The sequence below is a fragment of the Polypterus senegalus genome, chromosome 7 (assembly GCF_016835505.1).
Source record: "Polypterus senegalus isolate Bchr_013 chromosome 7, ASM1683550v1, whole genome shotgun sequence".
Taxonomy (NCBI): domain Eukaryota; kingdom Metazoa; phylum Chordata; class Cladistia; order Polypteriformes; family Polypteridae; genus Polypterus; species Polypterus senegalus.
The window spans coordinates 1,212,550-1,233,010 of record NC_053160.1 but is presented as its reverse complement, the minus strand read 5'-3'; the positions used below and the strand labels follow the sequence as shown (position 1 = coordinate 1,233,010).

At 49.0% G+C, this 20,461-nt stretch overlaps 1 protein-coding gene across 2 annotated transcripts in view; it reads right to left on the bottom strand.

Moving 5' to 3' along the window:
* Positions 1–20,461, bottom strand: part of lingo2 (leucine rich repeat and Ig domain containing 2) — a 578,579-nt gene that overhangs the window by 348,792 nt on the left and 209,326 nt on the right. For both annotated transcript variants that reach the window (XR_005634271.1, XM_039758139.1), the window contains exon 3: positions 10,289–10,383. The gene's annotated coding sequence lies outside the window, so the exon portion shown is untranslated. The remainder of the gene's footprint in view (positions 1–10,288; positions 10,384–20,461) is intronic.

Below are 20,461 nucleotides of genomic sequence, written 5' to 3'. Positions count from 1 at the left end.
GTGCACGAAGGGTCCCAGTGGTGCGACAGTCAGTGGGTGGGTAGTACAGAAAGGAAGCCCCTGCTATTACTGACTGCAATGTGCTGAGGTGATGAGAGAAAACATTCAAATGTGTAGTCACCCTCAGCTCTCACTCAGGCCACCAAGGGGCTGCAGTCCCGTCACGTTAGGTGATGCCCCACTCCCTCGAAAGCCACCTGGAGAAGACGTCATGATGTCATGCTGTCAAGTTACAGCCATGTCGTCGACATCTGAAGGTGCCCCAGAACGTGTGTTCATTTGCTGCACATGGTCTGCTCATCAAGTTTCCGTCCGATTCCCCCATGCTGATGGTGAAGAGTTAACTTTGGGGGCCACAGGGCTCATTCCTCTGATAATTATTCCCAGCCCAATCAGATCCCAAGTTCATCTCCATCCGCTCAGCTCCTGTGGTCCTTCCTCGCCGATGACTGTCCATGGTCCTGAAGCTGGCCATCCGCCTTCCCAGTCTGTCCTCTTTGCTTGCTCTCCGTGGTCCTGAACCAGCCCGTTTGCTGCTCTCTTGTGTGTCACCAAGGACAGAGAGCAGGTGACACCTCACCAGTGTGCTACAGAGCTGAAGTTGACATGCGTGACAGCTTGGAACATGAAGAAGTTAGCATCATATTGTTTAACACGTCAGCTCTTCGTCTCCATTTGCACCCATCTGAAAGGTTTATCTCCTTCTGCTCTTATCTTCTTGTTTGTTATCCGTGGTTTCGGATCAGCCTGGTTGTTCTCTTTGCACCTTCATCTCCGTCAGTCTGTCCTCGCCTTTGCACCTTCTCTGTCACTTTTGTGAAACCCAAACCACACATGCAGACAGAGCAGCGGGCGAAGCCTCCTCACCAGCGTCCCATAGAGCTGCAGGTCGACCTCCATTGTGGCCTCAGATGTCCCGTCCCTGTTTTAAAACACTTCACTCACGTCGCCTCATCCGTTCCTTCAGCCGTTCCTCGTGCTGATCCTGAACAACCCTCAGGAAGTCTCATACAAAACGTGGCTGTCACTCAGGCCACCTGAAGACTTGTCACCCTAGGTTATCTAACACCACTTCAAAAGCCATCACCAGAAGTCCCCATGTTGTCACTCATTTGACTTTTGAAGGTCCCTACTGTCCACTTCAGTACTTGGTCACTTACTCAATGAGCCTCCAGTTCTACATGTGCAGAGACACTTCCTAATGTCAGGTCACCATCTGTGTCCCTGTGTCACAGTTGAAGAACTCACCGTATTGTCACGACTGGGATCCGAAGAGTTCATTCCTCTCCTAACATGTCACCACTTCATCTCCATTTATATAAATCGTCTTCTCGTTCGCTCTCCGTGGTCCTGAACCGACCTCGGTGCTCCTGTGCCCTTCCTGTAAAGTGCAGGTGGTCCGGGTGAGACCCCCGCTGGTGTGTTAGAGAGCCTCAGCATGTCCCCCACTGGAGCTGGCGGGTCCGCAGTGCTCGTTTCTTTCTGATTTCCCATCACGTCTCCTCTCGGTCTCTCTGCTCTTAAACTCACCCCCTTTGGTCCATCCTGGCTCTGACCCTCATCCACGGTCCTGAACTTGAACCACCCTTCAGAAAGGTGGCATCACTCAGGCCACCAGGCGGCTGCAGATCTGTCACATTAGGTGATGAAATGCCACCTTGGACGCCGTCTCCAGTTCCCGTCCCTACTTAACTGAAATTGCCTCCTCCTGCCAACTTGAACTGCAGGAGCCTGGCCTGGTGCCATCGCATGCCTGATCTTGCCCAGCATATCTCTGCCAGCCGGGCATTTTGTCATAATACATCTAATGATGTTATAACAGCTTATGAAGACGCAATTAATCACCTGTACAGACGGAGAAACCGTTTTATTGTGGCGACTAGACACAAATCTGCAAAGCCGGAGCACGAGTGGAAGAAGAGGGCACCAAGCTTCATGCCAGCCCAATCTCAAGCGAATACCACGGCCCAGGACTCGAATCTGTTCCAGTATGACTAACTTACTGGGTTTGTCAAAGGGGGATTGTAAGAAGGGGTTCACAGAGCCACTCGACAAACCGTGATGGAGTGCAGGGCCATGGGAGGCCAGAGTCTAACTGGGCAGGAAATGAGGCCGGAATGGGGGGCACTCAACCTGACCCCAAAACTGAGCCTGGAAAACTGGGGGACAACCCCAACGAGACTCTGAGGGGACTCTGATTTGAACCCAGGAACAGCGCTGACCACAGTGCCACCCTGACAAGCAGTTGATCTCACTCTGCCCAGCAGCTATGCTCTTTAGGGCATATTAGGCGCCACCTGTTGAAATGTATTTCGCACTGCATGTAGTCTTAATGTATCACACCTGCACTAGCGTCATTACTCTGCTTACCTGTGTCCTTTAGGATTGATTTTGTTAGAATATCAGTGACATATAAAGTTCTGGGTGGTCTCGCACCTCCTTATGCTCAGGAGATCTTGTCCCTTTACATTCCCAGGTTCTCACACTCTGGCTTGCCAGCTTTTTATTCCAAGAACTACGCACAGAAGAAGCAAGGAGGTGACCCTCTTTGCTTGGCACTGAACGTCTGGAATGTCCTACACCAATAGACATGTGCCAGGCTGAAACTGGGGAACATTTTGGTATGGGGGACACCTTCACCTCCTCAGCTGATGGATTTCAGGTAAACAGCTGAAGTCTGCCAGGGGGTGCTGAGGAGATTTGTAATGGCAACTCTCCTGGGTCAGGGCAGAGCGGCTCCTTCGATGCCCTCCTGGGTGAAGTGCAAGTCCCACAGAGTAACAATTACAAATCCCCTCAGCACCCCCTGGCCACATATATACACACACAACCCAACAGGGCTGCTGCACAGGACTACAATTCCCAGCTTCCCCTGCAGAGGGCCTGAAGACTATTTGCTCCCCCTGATATGTAGTGAGGCGGTTTCTTCAGGCCACCCTGCAGGGGATGCTGGGAATTGTAGTCCTGTGCAGCAGCCCTGTTGGGTTGTGTGTGTGTGGCCAGGGGGTGCTGAGGGGATTAGTAGTTGCTCCTTTGTGGGACTTCTGATACACTCCAAGGTCCTGTTTTGCTCTTCATCTTTCCCTGAAAGCCTCGCCAGAGTGAACAGGCATGCAGTGCATCATGGGAAAGCCAAATGCCAAAGCAGGACCTTGGGGTGTTTAGTTTGGCCGGTCAGAGAGGCTTAAGCTTCTTCCCCTGGGATTGTCTGACGATTGTCTTCCTGGGTGTGGAGAAGCCATGAAGATGCTGGCCACTTGGCCACTGGACTGTAAGCCGGCCGGCTCTGCGAGTCGCAGATTTGAGCGGGAGGGCAGCATCCGCCTTTAACTTCAACGTCCTCCAGTGGGGGTCTCTGTTCAGTTTGGTGCTTGGCTTCAAGAATGGAGGGTTTGCTTCATCTGCTGCCCTCCTGACACTTGGACAGAAGCCCCCCGACATTTTCATGGAGCTCGTCACCTGCTCAGCTGCTCTACGCTTTCCAAGGAGCTCCGGCTGTTCGCCTTTTTGATTACCGACTGACGATCAACAATCCCAGGGGCCGCAGCATGGGGGGCTGCCTGAGGTTTGTGTCCGTCATTCTTTGTGTGGCTCACATTTGCTGCTATTGGTGTTCATGTGAATTAGTATTAAATTGCGCCCTGTGTTGGCTGGGATTGGCTCCAGCAGACCCCCGTGACCCTGTGGTTAGGATATGGCGGGTTGGATACTGGATGGATGGAAGTCTGACGTCAGTGCCTCTGTCTGATTGGTCAGTCCTGGTCCAGTTGTTGTCTGTCTGTGGTAAGCTGGACTTGAATTCGGACTGTGATGGGTCAGCCTGGCGTCTTCCCTTGGCTCGGGTTCAAGTCCTTCTTTTCTTTCCTTTGGAGTCATTGATTTATTTTGTTAATGGAATGGAATGGTGGGAATTAAGGTGGGCTATTCGAGCCGTCGCAAGGTACCATGGAGGTCGTCACCTGGGGCTCAATCTGCGTGTTTGGTTTGTGTTTTACAAAAGAGACAGAGAAGGTGACAAGGACAGCCACCCGGCCGTGGACACTGGACAAGGAGGACAGAGTGACGGAGATGAACCTTGGAAATCTAAGAGGTGGACGAGGACAGGCCACTCAGCCCACTTAATTCTCAAATAGCACCAAGTGGAGTTTTGAGGGTCCTTCAAGTCCACCACACTGCTTGGTCACTTATTCCAGACGTCTCTTCCTAATGTTTGTCTGAAGCATCCCCTTCCAGTGGTGTCCCCGTGTTCTTGATGATCTCATTTCCTGATGCCCGTCATCGTTTCAAACCCGTCCATCACGTCTCCTCTTAACATCTGGGAAGGCTCAGCTCTTTCAAGGTTAAGTTGAGTTCTGACAGCCCCTCAAGTCCACCACACTACCGGATCACTTAACCCCACGTGTTGGTGGTGTTCGTTATTTATTTCCATTGTCCCTTTGTTTGTTCTTGTGTTTCTTCTTGAAGCCTTTGTGTTTTTTCGTTGGTTCCCAAGGAGGCGGGACCACCTGCCCATCATCACCGCCACCAGGGACTGCCCACAGCCATATAAAGGCATGCCCTTCCCACAGTCCCTTGCGGTTCATTGAAATGCGCTAGTGAGTCGGTGAGTGTTTTTTTTGTGTCTTTGCTTTTGTTTATCGTCTTTTGCGGCGTTTGGACCTTCGCTCAGCCGTCCCACTCCGCTCAGAACAGTGTGGTGCTGCGGTGTCACTCATCGCATGGCAGTGTGGTGGGTGTGGCAGGGTGCCCTCCAGACCCCCCACAGACCTCGCCTCGAACGTCTGCATTTGGATTGCTGGCATCTTCTTATTTCTTTGCCTTTGTGTGCTCCATGGAGCTTCATGTTCTTTCACAGATTCTGTGGTACTGGCCAGGGTGTCCCCCTCTGGTGGGCATTTTGTGAATCTGCTCAGGACTTGCGTGCTTTGGGACCCTCGATGGACTCGACAAAGCGTCCACTGCTAAGAGCTGAAGGTCCGGTTTGCAGATTCTCAATTCATCTGACAGGCCAACGTGTGCACATCAGAATAATCAACACGAGCAGGCGTCTAAAACAAAGCGTCTTCTGTCCATTTTAAAAATAGATTGAGGCCCCCGGTGTTTTAATAATGGAAGTCACGAGGCACGGAAGACCAACTGGAAAAGAAACATCTAAAATCTTACTGATGACACGTCCACCTTTCACGTTACGGAGCCCTGACCCGCGTCTCGTGATCGCCCACATTTAGTGAAACAGCTCAGACGTGGCCTCGTCGGACCACAAAAACGGCAGCCATGCTGCCCAAATGATGCCAAACACGATGCGCTTTTCATCGCCTTTCACACCGGCATTAAAAAGGTGCACCGCAGCGAGAAGCCGTCGATCCCACGGGACCGTCCCGAAACCTTAAAGACCCCACATATGTGTGCACTGGACTGCGGGGGCAGAGTTAACACGCTACTATCAGCACAAACGACCTTCCATATCCAGGGGCACATTACACCCCTGGCACAGAGTGGGCTGCAAGCATCCCAATGGAGACCACACCTTTAGATCCATAACTGAAACTGATGAAGGAAGAGGAGGAGGAGGAGGGCGGGTCCACCTTGAAGACTGGCACCCTTGTGATCCTCAGATTTCAAATCGACAATCCGCCCCCCCAAAGGAGGGCTCATCCATCGGAGCTCTGCCATCACGTTTGGTGCCCCCTAGAGCGGGTGTCTATTCTACCTGCGCCCTGCCCATTCCTGGCATACAAAAGAGGAAAACGTTGAATAAGAAATCTGCAGTCAGACGAGAAGAGGCCATTCAGCCCCACAAGACTTCACTCTTCTAACCCGTAGATGAAGTCGCATGGGTGGGCTCTGTTTGGCCAAGAGAGAGAACGTCAGGGTGGGGCTGACTTCATTTACATATTCATTCATTCATCATTAGCATATGCATATTAGCTCTGGCCATCAAGAAACTTCTGAGGAGCAAAGAGCCCCCTGTTGGCGACTGAGTGTATTTGAGTAAATGAGTGCATGTTTTGGGGGTCACCCCTTAAACTCCGCCCCCAAACCAAATGCTAACAGGGAAGGAGTGACTAGAGTGCCACATCAGCTGACTGACAGGACAACTGAGGCCCCCCTGCTCTCAGCTGGTATTTTATAGCGCCTTGCACACCTAAACATATAACGGGGGGCGGGGGGGGTAATAGAGACACACCACACAGGACCACACAAATAAAATTCAAATCCTGCCCTTCAGTTTATGGCACCACATTACAAGTCACTGGGTGTCATCTGTCACACGTCTCTCCTCCTTCTCTTCTGTCCTGCATGACGGCAAAGTCACAACATCAACCAAATAAGGCGATGCGCTGGAAGCCGCTGCTGCCTAATGGACTCTGCTAAGTAGTTAATAAACGCCGCAGGAAGTCCAATAATCCAAACTCGCTTTACTCCACCATTGATCTTAGGAGTCAATAATTCCATTTACGGCTATCAATTTCATAAAACGAGCGGCCGGCCTCACTCCTGGGCTCTAGTCCTTAGAGACCCCTTGATATCACTAACATGGAGTCACAGTCCCCACAAGACAACGTGGCAGTGCCTTGTTGTGGGGACACACACACACACACACACGAGAGACACAGCAGCTCCTGCAACGTTTCATGGAGGAGTGAAGGGGGCTCAGTGTTTAGTGGTTTGATCGACCGCTCAGTGGATTTGGCACAGTGGTGTCCATCACACTAACGGCACGAGACCCCCAGCTCCGAGAGAAGAGCCATCCATCAGGCCACACGTGTTCATTAACGAGACAGTGAAAGGTCCGCTACTAACGAGGCTGAACAGAAAGATTCTGAAAGTGCCACCGGTTGATGTGTGCCCTCATTTATACAACGTCTTGCTGTCCAGATGGCATGGGTAGGACTCGACTTCAATATGCTGCTCGAAATCCCTGCCACACACTCACTGCCCAGAGCCCCTTTGAGTCCATTTGGCTTGTTTGAGTCACCCAACCCTAAACAGGGCCAGAATGTGAGGAGGGCAGGCGAATCTGAAGAGTGGCAGCCACAGACACCCAGAGCCTGAGCCGCCATCTGTAGAGTGGGCATCATTGAAAAAATGGTGAGCCTCGACCGGCTGTTGAAGACCTCTGGGGGTACCCAACAAGACAACAAAATGGAGGCAATATAAAAAAATAAAAAAGTCTGGTGGTCCAGAAACCCCCCAAAATGAGTGCTCAAACTAAACTGACATAAACAGGCATAAACAAAGAATAATAAACCCATTTAGAGTAGGATGAGGGTCTAGCCCTCTCAGATCTTGTCAATTATGAGACTATGCCAATGCTTTAAAATGGCCGTCTTAAACATAACACAAAAACGGTAAAATTATGCTAATTATTAAAAGATACCAAAAAACAAACACCAGCAAAGAACTGCGTTTAAAATGCTCATCTGTTTAGAGTTGTCACATGACCCCCTTCCCACCTGAAACGATTCAGTTAAATTCAAGATGGCTGCCAGACTAAGAGGAAGTCAGTAAAAAAATCATTTTAATTAAAGATGTCAGGAGGTGAGACGACGTCAGAAATACGTGCAGGAAGAGCAAAGCGAAGAACGTTAATCAAAAGTCGAAAAGTGTTGGCCAGTGAAAGACTACGTGGAGAATCTCACGCCAAACAGTGAATCGATCCAAACTCAAATAAGGAAGCTGATGATATCGTGGGTCACGCACTCCCAGAGATTCCTGGGAAAACTACTACCTAGACTGACTCAAAGGTCACAAAATGGCTGTAAGAATCTAAAATGGCGTCTCAGGAAGACAAATTACAATTACAAATGAGAGGTTTCACACGAATTGGGGCTCATCCCTCAGAGATCTGCAGCGTCAGACCCCCTAGAGATCCATAACTGAAACTGATGAAGGAGGGGAGGAGGAGGAGGAGGAGGGTGGGTCCCCTTTGAAGATTGGCACCCTTGTGATCGGATTTCAAATCGACAAACCCCCCTCGGAGATCTGCAGCTCTGCCATCCCATTCTGTCCATTCTATCTGCACCCCGCCCATTCCCGACATACAAAAGAGGAAAACACTGAATATGAAATCTGAAATCGTAACATCAGAGCAGTCAGACGAGAAGAAGCCTTTCAGCCCCACAAAGCTTGCCAGTCCTCTCCATCTCACAGATGAAGTCACAGTGGTGGGCTCTGTTTGGCCAAGAGAGAGAATGTCAGGGTGGGGATGACTTCATTTACATATTCATTCATTCATCATTTGCATATTTATATTAGCTCTGGCCATAAAGAAACTTCCAGGGAGCAAAGAGAGTGCATGTTGGGGGGTGGAGTCACTCCTTAAACTCCGCCCCCACTCCAAATGCTAAAAGGGAAGCAGTGACTGGAGAGCCACATCAGCTGACTGACAGGACAACAGAGGCCCCCCTGCTCTCAGCTGGTATTTTATAGCGCCTTGCACACCCAAACATATAACGGGGGGTGGAGGGGGGGGGACTTGGCAAATGAAATCTAAATCTTGCCCTTCAGTTTATGGCACCACATTATGAAGACAACCACAAATCATAAGTTTCACAGGAATCCTGATCGTGAAAATTCCAGGACTTCCAACTCCCTAGTTTAGTCACAACAAACCCCGGAAAACTGCCCAGAGACGGAACAAGTAGCGAATGAAACCCCCAATCCCACCCGATCGAGTTCCTGGCTACAAGCTGTGGTGCGGTTTTATGATTTCGTTTTAATCTTCCGATTTCTGTTTAAATGAAAACAGAACATCAAACTGAAATCAGCAAACACCTGAGGAAAGGAAAAGTCACAAAAGAGACGGAGAGATGCCAACACCGGACCCCAAACTGGACAACATGGAGAATTGTCAACATGCATCTGAGCTCAAACTCCACATCCGGCTGACATCAAATTGTTAAACCAACTTCTATCACGGAATGCAGGAGGACACAAAAAAAACAGCAGGCCAATGGCAGAGGCCTGGAGAGGGCGGCACCCCCTTTCATTGGCTCATTTCTGACACGTGATTGGAGGAACCACCTGAGTGACAAACAATAACTGTAGGCCACACCCCCTTGAGCCTCAAAAGTTAAACTAATAAAATGCCATTAAAAATAATAGGAGAAGGATGCGGTGCCATGGGCAGGGCCAAAGCAGCATTGAGACCACAGGAATGGGCAGTGCCCCCCCGAACTGTCCGGCTCATCTGCTGACTGCACTTCTTATGCCATTCTGGACCAGTCTTCTACTAAGCCTTCCAGGTTTGGTCCTAAAGGTTCCTCCCAGCAGGCCACACTGCCCACCTAGAGCCCCACGCCATTCAATTTCCGGCTCTCAGCCCGTCTCCTCTTTAAAGGTGGGGTGTCAGTGTAGGTGGGGTGTAGGGAGCTTAGAGGGTTGAAGGAGCCAACCAGCAAATTATGAGCCAAGCTTTAAAAAAGGACAAGAGTTGGCATCACTTGGTCTGAAAGGCGCTTTATAACATTAATGTGTTGATCATGATACAAAAAAAAAAGTAAACAGATAGAAGAGATGTCAGTGCAAGGCGCTATATACTGTAGCATTAGTGCCTGTTAATTGATACTGATCCAAGATGTACAGAAATGAATGAGACTGAGACAGATGTAAAAGGCGCTATATAAGGGTGAGATTTGTCAAATGATTGTGAACCAAACTTTAAAACAATAAACAAGCATAAGGAAAAGAACTGGGGGGTGACTTACCGTGAAAGGCGCTTTATAGCATTTGGATGGTGACGGTGCTAACATAGGGCGCTATATAACATCAGCACTTATTAATTGGTCCTGATCTGACGAGTGCAAAAACAAATGAGGCCGAGACAGGGAGAAGAGCTGGGGTCCCAATACAATTCAAGTTGTATTAAAAAAATAGAAATAAAGAGAAACAGCAATAAGGAGAAGAGTTGAGCTACTACTTGAAAGGCACTATAAGGAATTCTGACAGCCCCCTCATCCCACCTACACACACCCCCCACCATCCTGTAGTAGTCAGTGTGAGGGCTTCACCCACACAGTAGGGCACCCGACTCAGACTGAATATTGGACCTGCGACACCCTGTCTCAGCCTTGAGGGGTCTTCACGGTGGTCAGTGCTCTGCCATTCATCACCACCTGCTGCCCTGGCAGTCATGGCACACAAACTCCTCCTACACTTTCACAACATTTTGCACCCGTACACTTTAGACATGGTGTCCATGACCTCCTCTCATGAAGCTCACAAAGCACAATCCATCTCGGCGGGCACAGCCATGACGGCCCCCCCCCTCCGACCACAGACTTACCAGATCTCTGCTACCTCCATAGGCAGCGACCTCTCTGGGAGAAGGAGCTCCTTCTGTCCTCTGGTGAGTTAGGACACATCCAGGGCGACGTGCACCTGAAAAAGAGCAGGAAGGACATCAAGGATAAGTAAAGGGGGGCCGGCAACAGTCCAGTGCCCACAGCTAGGCGTCCATTGGCAGACTAAGGTTTTTGGTTTGTTCTGTCTATGCTCCACCACCAGGTGGCACCACCCAAGGATAAGTAAAGGGGGGCCGGCAACAGTCCAGTGCCCACAGCTAGGCGTCCATTGGCAGACTAAGGTTTTCAGTTTGTTCGGTCTACACTCCACCACCAGGTGGCACCATCCACGTTAAAGTACAAGAGCCTTCCATTTGCTGAGCGTCAACCCAAGCAAACATCACGTGTGCCCTCAGTAATGATAACGTGACAGGGCTACAAGTGAAAGGCGCTATATAGCAGATAAACTAATTCTACTGCATGGTGATGGAGATTAAAGCACAGCCTCAGGTGCACAGGGAGAGCTTGTGGGAGGCTCCAGATTGGCCCTGCTTACCTGCACCAGAGAACTGACCACCAGAGAATCCCACCCTGGACAGGACAATGCCACTTTCCGTCAGGTGACCCACAGAGGCAATGGCTTCTCTAAAGCAGTTTTAAGCACATTTAAGTCAAACACCAAGATGAAGGAAAGCTGCAATTTAATAAATACTCTACAAGATATAGCGCCTTTCTATCGTGAACACCATTTCAAGACCCCCATGTTTTTATACCCGCTCAGGCAGCCGGAGGTGCGGGTTGCACTGGCATCGACTTAGTCGCTGGGCCGGGATGTGTCTGCTTAGTAACAAGGCAGGCCGAGCCAATCAATCGATCAATCGGCCGGTCAGCTCGTCCTTCACCTCTGCGCTCGTGTCGGCGACCTGCCGCAGTTCAGCATTTGAGAAATTCGCGCATACGGAGTAGGAAGTGATCGACATTTTAGGGCATTTATCAGGTGTTTGAATGATCTCTTCTCCTATGCAAGTGGCACTGGCCATGCAAGGCACTATATAATATTACAATATTGACTGTGATTCAAACTGCAAAATAACAAAGATAAGGAGAAGAGATGAGGCTCACTGTGTGTGAAAGGCGCTATATAGCACTGGGGTTTGCACTTTTTGATCCCAGTTGTATAAATATTAATAATACGGAGAAAAGGGGAAGAACTGGAGTCACCTGCTGTGAAAGGCGCTATATAACACTGAGACGTGTCAGCTGGTTGTGATCTGACCTTCAAACCATTAAACTGACATAAGGAGAAGAGTTGGCATCACTTGCTGTGAAAGGCGCTATATAGCAGATCTGTCACTTGAGCTAAACTACAATACTAAAAACAAACCAAGACAGGAAGAAGAGCCGAGGCTGGCTTGCTATAAAAGGCGCTATAAAACATTAATACGCTCTACAACAGTAACAGAGATAAGGGGAAGAATTAGGGTCACCTGCTGTGAAAGGCACTATATAACAACGAGGATGTAAAAAAATATAAAGAGAGGTATGGAAGAAGAGCTGGGGTCACTTTTTGTGAAAGGCGCTATACAACTTTGATACCTGTCAGTTGATAAAAATTACCAAGGACAGGGAGAAGGGTTGAGGCTAACTTACTATGAAAGGCGCTATATAACATCAGTAGGCTGATTTTGATCCAAACTGTACAAAAGTAAATTTAATAGAAATAAAGAGAATACTTGGCTGTCATCTGCCGGGAAAGGCGCTATATAACACTGAGATTTGGTCAGGAAGAGTGTTGGGGTCCCTCCTGGGTTGCACCCCTTTCATTACTGTTACCCAACTTTAGCCTTCCTCTCACTGGTGATGAGTGCGCCAATCAACGGGCTGCCCAACTGGCAGTGGGCGGGGCAATGGGCGGAGTCAGGCCGGGATTAGTGGCATTGTCGTGCTTTCCTTGGCCTCCTCCGATTCCTTCTCTCCTGGCCGTACCATCAGGCTTCTTAACAAAGCCCACCGTCCCACCCCCCCCAGACTCGTGTTCGCCTTTGCCCTCCTGAGCCTCACATCATGGGGTTCACGGCCTCAGCTGCCGCCTTCTCGTGTCACACAGTCCCTAGATGGTACTTTTAGTGCCAGCTTGTCTGTATGATTTTGCTCTTTTTTTGCTGGCACCTCATCATCTGCCCTTTAGGCATAGCGTGACATCATCGTCTGTAAGATTTATGCAAAACACCCAATTATTCTGCGCGTCGGGAGAAGTTCACTCTCCGTGCTTATGACAGCGATTCCTCGCGGGTGCTGCTGACTGAGCAGTTATGTCACCGAGACGGCAGACAAAAAGGAGACGTTTGCGAAAACGGCGGTTCAACATGGGCTGGGTGGCACTTAACCCTGTGGTGGTCCAAGTGGAGACTCTGACCTGACCAAAGAGACCTGCATGGTGACCAGGGGTGATGGCCACCCGCAGAGCTTAAGAAGGCTGGCCGAGGATGTGGGGGGACCAAGGTGTGAAGACAGACAGACAGACGGTGGGGACGTTCAGTCAGGGCGGACACGAGAGTCGGAGCAGGAAAAAGTGAGGACAGAAGAGTGGGGATACGACGGGGACTGGCGCCCCTACAGGCCTCTACAAGAACAGCCACAGCCTCACCATCTGACAGCAACAAAAAATGCAAAGAAAATGAATATTAATAGTCGTATTATTGTTCATAATAATTAATACTAATAACTCTTTACATTTATATACAGTAACCATTCTTAATCGCAGATCTTCTGCAGTCTCTTTAACTGTGAAGTAAACTTCACATCAGCAGATGCTGCTCACACCGGAGTCTCTCTTTTAATTGGTCAAAGTCACTCTAGGCCACACCTCCAATCTCATTTCATTGGTTGGACTCCAGGTTGGCAAACTCCAATCAGCTTTCGTTCAAGTCATCAGCCTCTGAATGTCTGAATGGCGAAGTCAGCAAGAACAAGGAGAAGGAGAAGGATTGGGGTCCGTGGCTGTGAAAGGCGCTATATCACATTAAGATGTGCAGTTTGATGGTGAATTGAGTTTGGGAAATAAAGAAAAACGAGGCAGAGACAACGAGAAGGGCGCGAGCTGTGAAAGGTGCTATAGTTCTGAGGTATGCTGATGTAGAACAAGACAAGGATTTGTGCTTTAATAGTTAAAACAGACTGGAAACACAAAAACGCAGTCATCAGCAAAGGGATCACAAGCAGTCTGTCTGTCCATCTAGATTTTATATAGTGCCTTTCATTTACATGTATCTATATTTCTTTTGTTATATAGTGCCTTTCACATTTATCTATCTATCCTACAGTACCCTTCACTCTATTATGTAGTGCCTTTAACATCTGCCTGTCTATTATATAGTGCTTCTCTCATCTATCTATGTTATATAGCGCCTTTCATTTATATTTATCTATAGTTCTATTGTTAAATAATCTCTTTCACATCTATATTTCTATTATAAAGTGTCTTTCATATTTATCCATCGATCTTACAGTGCCCCTTGCTCTATCTACTATTATTATATAGCGCCTTTCACATCCATTTGTCCATCTACCTCTTCCCATCTACTGTATCTAACATCTGGGTTCCCCGTCCCAATATAAATCCCAGAGTGCCCACCACCACAATCTCAGCTGCCCACTCTTTGGTAACTGAGCCTTCCAGGTGAAGATCAAGGAGACGCCACTCCTAGGAGTGCAAATGTTGAGGAGTCAAGATAGCACTCGATGGCATCAGCGGGCACTGACACTGAACAAAGATGAGGATAAAGCAAAAAAAAAAAAAAACAGGCAGGCAAGAGATGAAGAGCATAAGCTGGTACCTAAAGCGGGCACAGGCAGGCAGGACTGAAAGACAAGTAAAATTCACAATGTCAGATGTGTCGACTTTGCCAGGGGGCTTTGGGCAGAGGCAGCTGGCTCTTGAGGGGCTTTCTGCTGTCACCGTAGTCCTCTGAGTTTGCCAAACAGTACTGGAGGGGCGGGGCTACACACCAGTGTTTGGCTGGCTCGTTGACTCCGCCTCTACCTTGACAAGGAGCTGACCACACCCCCAGCACAGGCCCCGCCCACTTTGCCACCTTTGTGGTTTCACATAACTACAAGCGAGAGGAAGCCACGGCGTCCATGGAGCAGGTTGGTTTGTCAGGGAGCTCATCAGCCCCAACTTTCCCACAAATGCCCTGAAGTTGCATTTTGGATGTCCAGCTTTAGAGCATGTGACCTGGTCCCCCCTCCATCCAGACTGTCTTCAGGATGAAAACTTTGCTAATATTTGTGCAGAATTTTGCTGTACTCATCATCCATCTGGTGAAACCCCCCCCTACCCAAGTCCCCCCACCCCCCGTCCCCATGTTCTTATTTAATCTAAGCAGACACCAAAATACAAAATCTATTTAAAACACAGACCACTGCTGTTAAACTCCTCAACAGCAGACCCACACGTACTAAATATGGGGCTTTTGCTGTGATGCTAGAGCCCCCTAGTGGTCAGGAAGCGTATTCGACCCCAGGTTAAGTGGCCATACATGATAACTGTATGCGGCTCAAAGCCCCTCCAGCTGAAAGGAGCTACCGTACCGTACACCTCATGAGAGTCACCTGCACTTTAGGTCTTTCGAAGAAGTCAGACCGACGAGCTTAGCACTCTAACAGATGGCGCAATGTAAGACTGGCAAACCTGCAGATCATCACAACAAGAGACCCATGGATGGATGAGTCCTGGAATGGCTTCAGGGTCAGAAGACGGAGATCAGCTTAAGATGCCATGGCACCCCAAGTGGCCGGACCTCAAAACGTTCAACTAGCTGGACAGAGGGAGGGAATCGAGTAACGTCCGGCGACTTCCAATGGAAGCAGCGATATGGGACAGCAAAGTCAGGGCGGAGCTGAGGGGGACCAAACCGACACGAGGCGGCTGTCATGGTGGGGCGTGCTCTTCGATGGACCAACAAGAGGAGAGCCTGCTCTACTTGTCCATACTCTTTATTGCACATAGTGAGTGACTTCGCCCAGCTGACTATCTACAATGTTTACAAAAAAAAATTGTCAACCTGAAGACATTGTTGGTAAGATGAGCAGCACACAAACTGGTGAAGCAGTGCGGGGCCTCGAAAAGACCCCACGTGTCCCCATTGAGGTTTATTGTTGCTTTCGTTCATTTTGAGTTTCACGCTTTCATAGAATCCTTCTCTTGGTTTCATTTGTAATTCTGTCATCCCGTTCCGTCCCTTCACATGTGCTGCTGTTCCCGGGTCTTTGTGGGTGGAGCCCCCAAGAAGGTGGGGCCAAACTTAGGCCACCACCCCAAAGCCCTCCCTCTGGTGATTTAAGTAGGCTGAGAAGGCTCAGGAGTTGGGAATCATTCATTCTTTATCTGGATTACTCCTTTGGCTTTTGTATTTGGACGTGTTTGCTGCCTCTTTTGGGAACTCCTTTGTTCCTCTTTTGTTCTGCCGAATCTTTTTCTGTATTTTACAATTTCTTTTTTCCTAATAAAGTTTCATTAAAATGATTCCCGTTTGCCCTTTTGGATACAAGCGGAGGGTCTGCAGTTATGATGAGGAGTCCCAAAGGCACTTCCAAAAATGGCCACTAGAGGGGGAGCTTCTGACAAAACTAGCAGGGGGGCTAGTCACAACGAGGGGCCTGGTAGAATCTTTATAAAATAAAAGAATTATTCTTGACAAACAACGCAGCTCCGCGCAGCGCAAAGGCCCACAATTAATAAAGCAAACCAAACGAAATCCCAGGAAACAGAAGTGAAATGTCAAAAATCCAGGAAACTGCTAAACACACTCAGAAATCTGGAGGACCCTCCAGATGTATAAAGGGGTGGGGGGGTTGGCAGGTGGTCCAGCCTATTGAGGGACCACCCACCGAACACAGGGAGCTTACATACACAAATAAAATCCAAAATGAAGAATAAGACACGTGAACGACGGAAATGAAACACTCAGGGATGATCAAAGGGATCCTGGCTGTGACATCGTTAGAACGTACAGGACAAGGGGGGCCATTCAGAGACAACAAAGCTCACCAGTCCCCTCCACACAGAGAGTCGAGTTTTGAGGGTCCCTAAAGTCCTACAGCCCACCACACTGCTTGGTCGCTTACTCCAAGTGTCTGTGGTTCCTATCCTAACGTGTCTGTGTGAACTTCACACTTCTCAAGTGTCCCACTGTGTCACCGTGTTCTTGATGGTCATTTTCAAGTCACCGTCTCCACCTTCTGCACTGATCTCTATCTCTAACTCATCCCCTGTAGCCCCCAATAATCAGCCGAGTCGCTCTTCTCTGGTCTTTCTCTAGTGCTGTTATGTCCTTTTTGTAGCCTGGAGACCAAATGTGTCCCCAGGACTCCAGACGAGGGACCCTGGTCTCTGTCCAGCACACAGGCTCAGCTCCTTCAAGCCTTCTCCAATGCTGCTGTCCATGGTGCTGAAATGTGTCTGCCTTCCATTGCAAAGGAGGCTGGTATGTGCCACTTTTTAAACCAGGGGTCCTGGAGGGCCGCAGTGGCGGCAGGTTTTCATTCTCACCGTTTTCTTAATTAGTGACCTGTTTTTGCTGCTAATTAATATCTTTTGAATTCATTTTCATTGAGTTGCCCTTGAAGATTCAGACCCCTCAATAATGAGATACAAAATGAGCCAAAACAACGGTGACCATCATACAATATCTGAAAATAAAGAAAGGTGAAGGTCTCAGGACTGCTGATCTGCTCAGGTCACCAAAACATTTTCACAGAGAAAGAGAAAATCAGCAGTTTCAGAAATGAGAGACGCAACAAGCCATGGAGTTAAAGAACGAGACTCGGCGCCTGATTAATCAACTGGTTGGAATGAAACTGATTGGAGTTTGAGGCCCTGACTTAGTTGGTCTTCTGTTGGCTCCCTCACTTCACATTTCATTTCTCTTTGGGTGCCATTTAAGGAATGAAATGAAGAAATTCAGGGGAACAAATCAAATAAAAAATCAATTGAATTAAAATGAAAGGAAAACGGAGTTAATTAGCAGCAAAAATAGAACACTCATTAAAAAAAAAAGGGTTAGAATGAAAACCTGCAGCCACGGTGGTCCTCCAGGACCTGAGTTGGGGACCCCTGCTTTATGCTGCACTTTTTAAGATAACGGCACAACTCCCCAAGAAAAAAAGTGACATTTTAATGGACCACAGATTTTTTTTAATGCAAAAAGCATCACAATTACTGTAACACTGACAATGAACTGTAAAAACTGTAAAAAACAAAATACTGGAACAATCTATTATGATAAATACAGTAGAAGGGGCGGCAGACGCCATTGATGAAATTCTGCAAATCACCGATTGCACGCAAACACACAGAGGCCAACGCTGAGCAATGCACAGGGACAGTGAGGCTGCAGTGCTGTGGGGGGCACCAAGGATCATGAGCTGGCCACTCAACAAATGTATGGCATGGACTGATCAGCCTCGGTGTGCTGGCACATTGCACTGGCAAGCGACTATAGCCGGGTGTGGCAGTTTAAGGGTTAAACACGTCAGTCAGGTCTCCTCTTCATCAGTGAGAAGGCTCAGCTCTTTGAATCTTTCCTCATAACTCATCCCCTGTAATCATCCGAGTTGCCCTTCTTTGGACCTTCTCTTGTGCTGCTATGTCTTTATGGAGACCCAAACTTCACCCAGGACTCCATCTGAGGCCTCACCAGTGTGTTATAAAGCCTCCCGGGACTTGTAGTCCACACGTCAAGGCGCTATATAACCAGACATTCTGCTAGCCTTCTTAATGGCTTCTGTCTGGCAGCTGATAGTGTCGAGACCACCAGGACTCCAGAGTCCTTGTGACAAGTTGTGCATTCCACAAGGATTTGGGAGTCCTGGTGGGCTCGTCTCTATCACTGCGGGGGTCTTTTGTAATATCTCTGAATATTTCCAGTTGTTTTGTGTGTGTGTCAGCAGACGATGACGTGAGAAGTCGGATCAGTGGAGTTTTGGAAGAGGAAAACCAGACACGAAGCCGTCAGGCATGCACCTTCTCCCTGTCTCTCTTTGATTTTCTTCCCTTTTGATTTTTATCCCGTAAAGACGACGGGATTTGTTGCTTTTTGATTTTTGCTCTCTGACTCCTCTCGGATTCTCCTGCCGAAGGTCTGATTGCCAGTAAGTGCACTGCAGGCTCCACGTGTTGCCCTCTCAAAGTCGAGGGCAGGTCCCCGTCCAATGAGAAATGCGAAATCCTCCACATTACGCTGGCGTGAATCAATGACGGGCAAGTCAAAAGAAAGGACATGGCCACCATTGTGACAAGCCTGGGGTCACCACTTGGAAATGGTCCAAGTGCACAACTTGTGATTTCTGAGATGTCCGTGGACCGAATCAGATGACACTCATCACGTGCCTATCGGGCACTCGACCGTGGCTCAGCCTCCTCCTCTACTGTGCCACATCTGCCATAGGCCAGCACCGGGGACAGGCAAAAAATACTCCTTAGTTTCATGTAAGCGTGGAGGGACAGGAAGGTGCAGGAGGGCACAACAGAGCATGCTGGGAAGATGCAGGAGGGGGCAGAGAGGGCGCCATCTCTAATGGAAGACAGTGACTGATGACAGCCAATGACGTTGCTAGCCCCGCCCCTTCTGGGAAACCCACATAAAGCGACACCACACTCTAGAAGTGGCCCATCGGTTTCTCACACACACCTTTTATTCAATTCCTTGTGGGACTTGGCAATCCAATGGGGTTTCTGGCTCGGACCCCCGGTTTTCTCCGTATAAGGTGAACAGAAACTTCAGCGCACATGTGGAGTGTCAGAGTTCTGTTGGTATACAGCTTGTCATTGACCCCCATCTCCAGGGCCAAAATGTCCAAAAAGGTAGATGAGGCCCCAAGAAATCCTGCATGTCACGTACTGATTGCCAGGTATGCCCACAAGACCCCTCGCTCATGGCATTTACCAAGTGTGTCCCTGTTTCACCTCTTTTGAGTCCATCGTCAGGTGTGTACGTCATCACCACTTCCACTATGGCCTCTTAATCACACCATTCTACGGTGGCCCCAAAGGGCAAGTGACAAAAAATACAAAGGTGAGACGAACACAATTAAAGAGGGTGACACACACATTCGAACAAGGTGACGCGCAAAATTACAGATGACGCGCTCACAATCAGAGGGTTTTTTTTTTAGCTGTGTGGCACCACATTTAATTCTTTGTGTCACCTCGTTTGAATGTGTGTGTCACCCTCTTTAATTGTGTGCGGCACACCTTTACATTTTTTGTCACTTGCCCTTCGGGGTCATCGTACCATTCCCAGGTGCCCTTCACAACCCTTCAGGTGGTCCACTATAAGACTTGTCACTCGCTCTGTTATCATGTGTGGCTCCTCAGTCACTCCGTTATTAGATTTGTCCCCTCTGTTCCTCAGTCATTCCATTATCTAACGTGGCCCTGTGCTCCTCCATTACCTGCTATGCTCCTGTGACCCCTCGCTCTCTCCATTACCATTTGTGTCCTCGTCTCCCCTAACTCACTGCTTTATCTGATGTGCCCCCACAGCTGCTACGCTCGCTCGTTCCTTTATCAGGTGTCCCCCATAGTTGTCCTCCTGGCCTGTCACTCACTCACACAGTCAGTCACTCAGTCACTCATTTCACTATCAGGTGTGTCCTTGTGGCCTGTCACTCACTCCATCTTCGACTGCTGTATTTAGTATTTTGAACCAGCAGGCGGCACACTTCAATGCTGTCTTTTGCCCAGCAGATGGCGCACAAGCACAGGCTCATATAATGGATGCGATCAGCAGGCCGATACCCGGCATGGGGACTGTTGTGTTTCTATGGGATGGAACTTCATATTGGATTGGACTTTCCAGCCGATTCCTTTTCCCAGACAAGAGATGGCCATCAGAACGTCTCACCTCCCACATGCCTGACTTCATGAGACTTCTTCTCGGCCAGAGCCCCTCTATTTTGGCGGGTGGCTCTTTGTCCGAATGAGCTGCTCATGGGCTCAATTCCACGACTTTGAAAACTCGCCGGTCTCCAGGAGGTCCTCGATCCCTGTGCGGTGAGTTTCCACGAGACGTGACAGAGTGGTCCAGTGTTCATGCGGCTCGTCTCTCCTGGCTCGCTCACGACAGCCGGAAACGTCCAGCTAGAAACAGCGTGTGGGATACGAGTGGCGA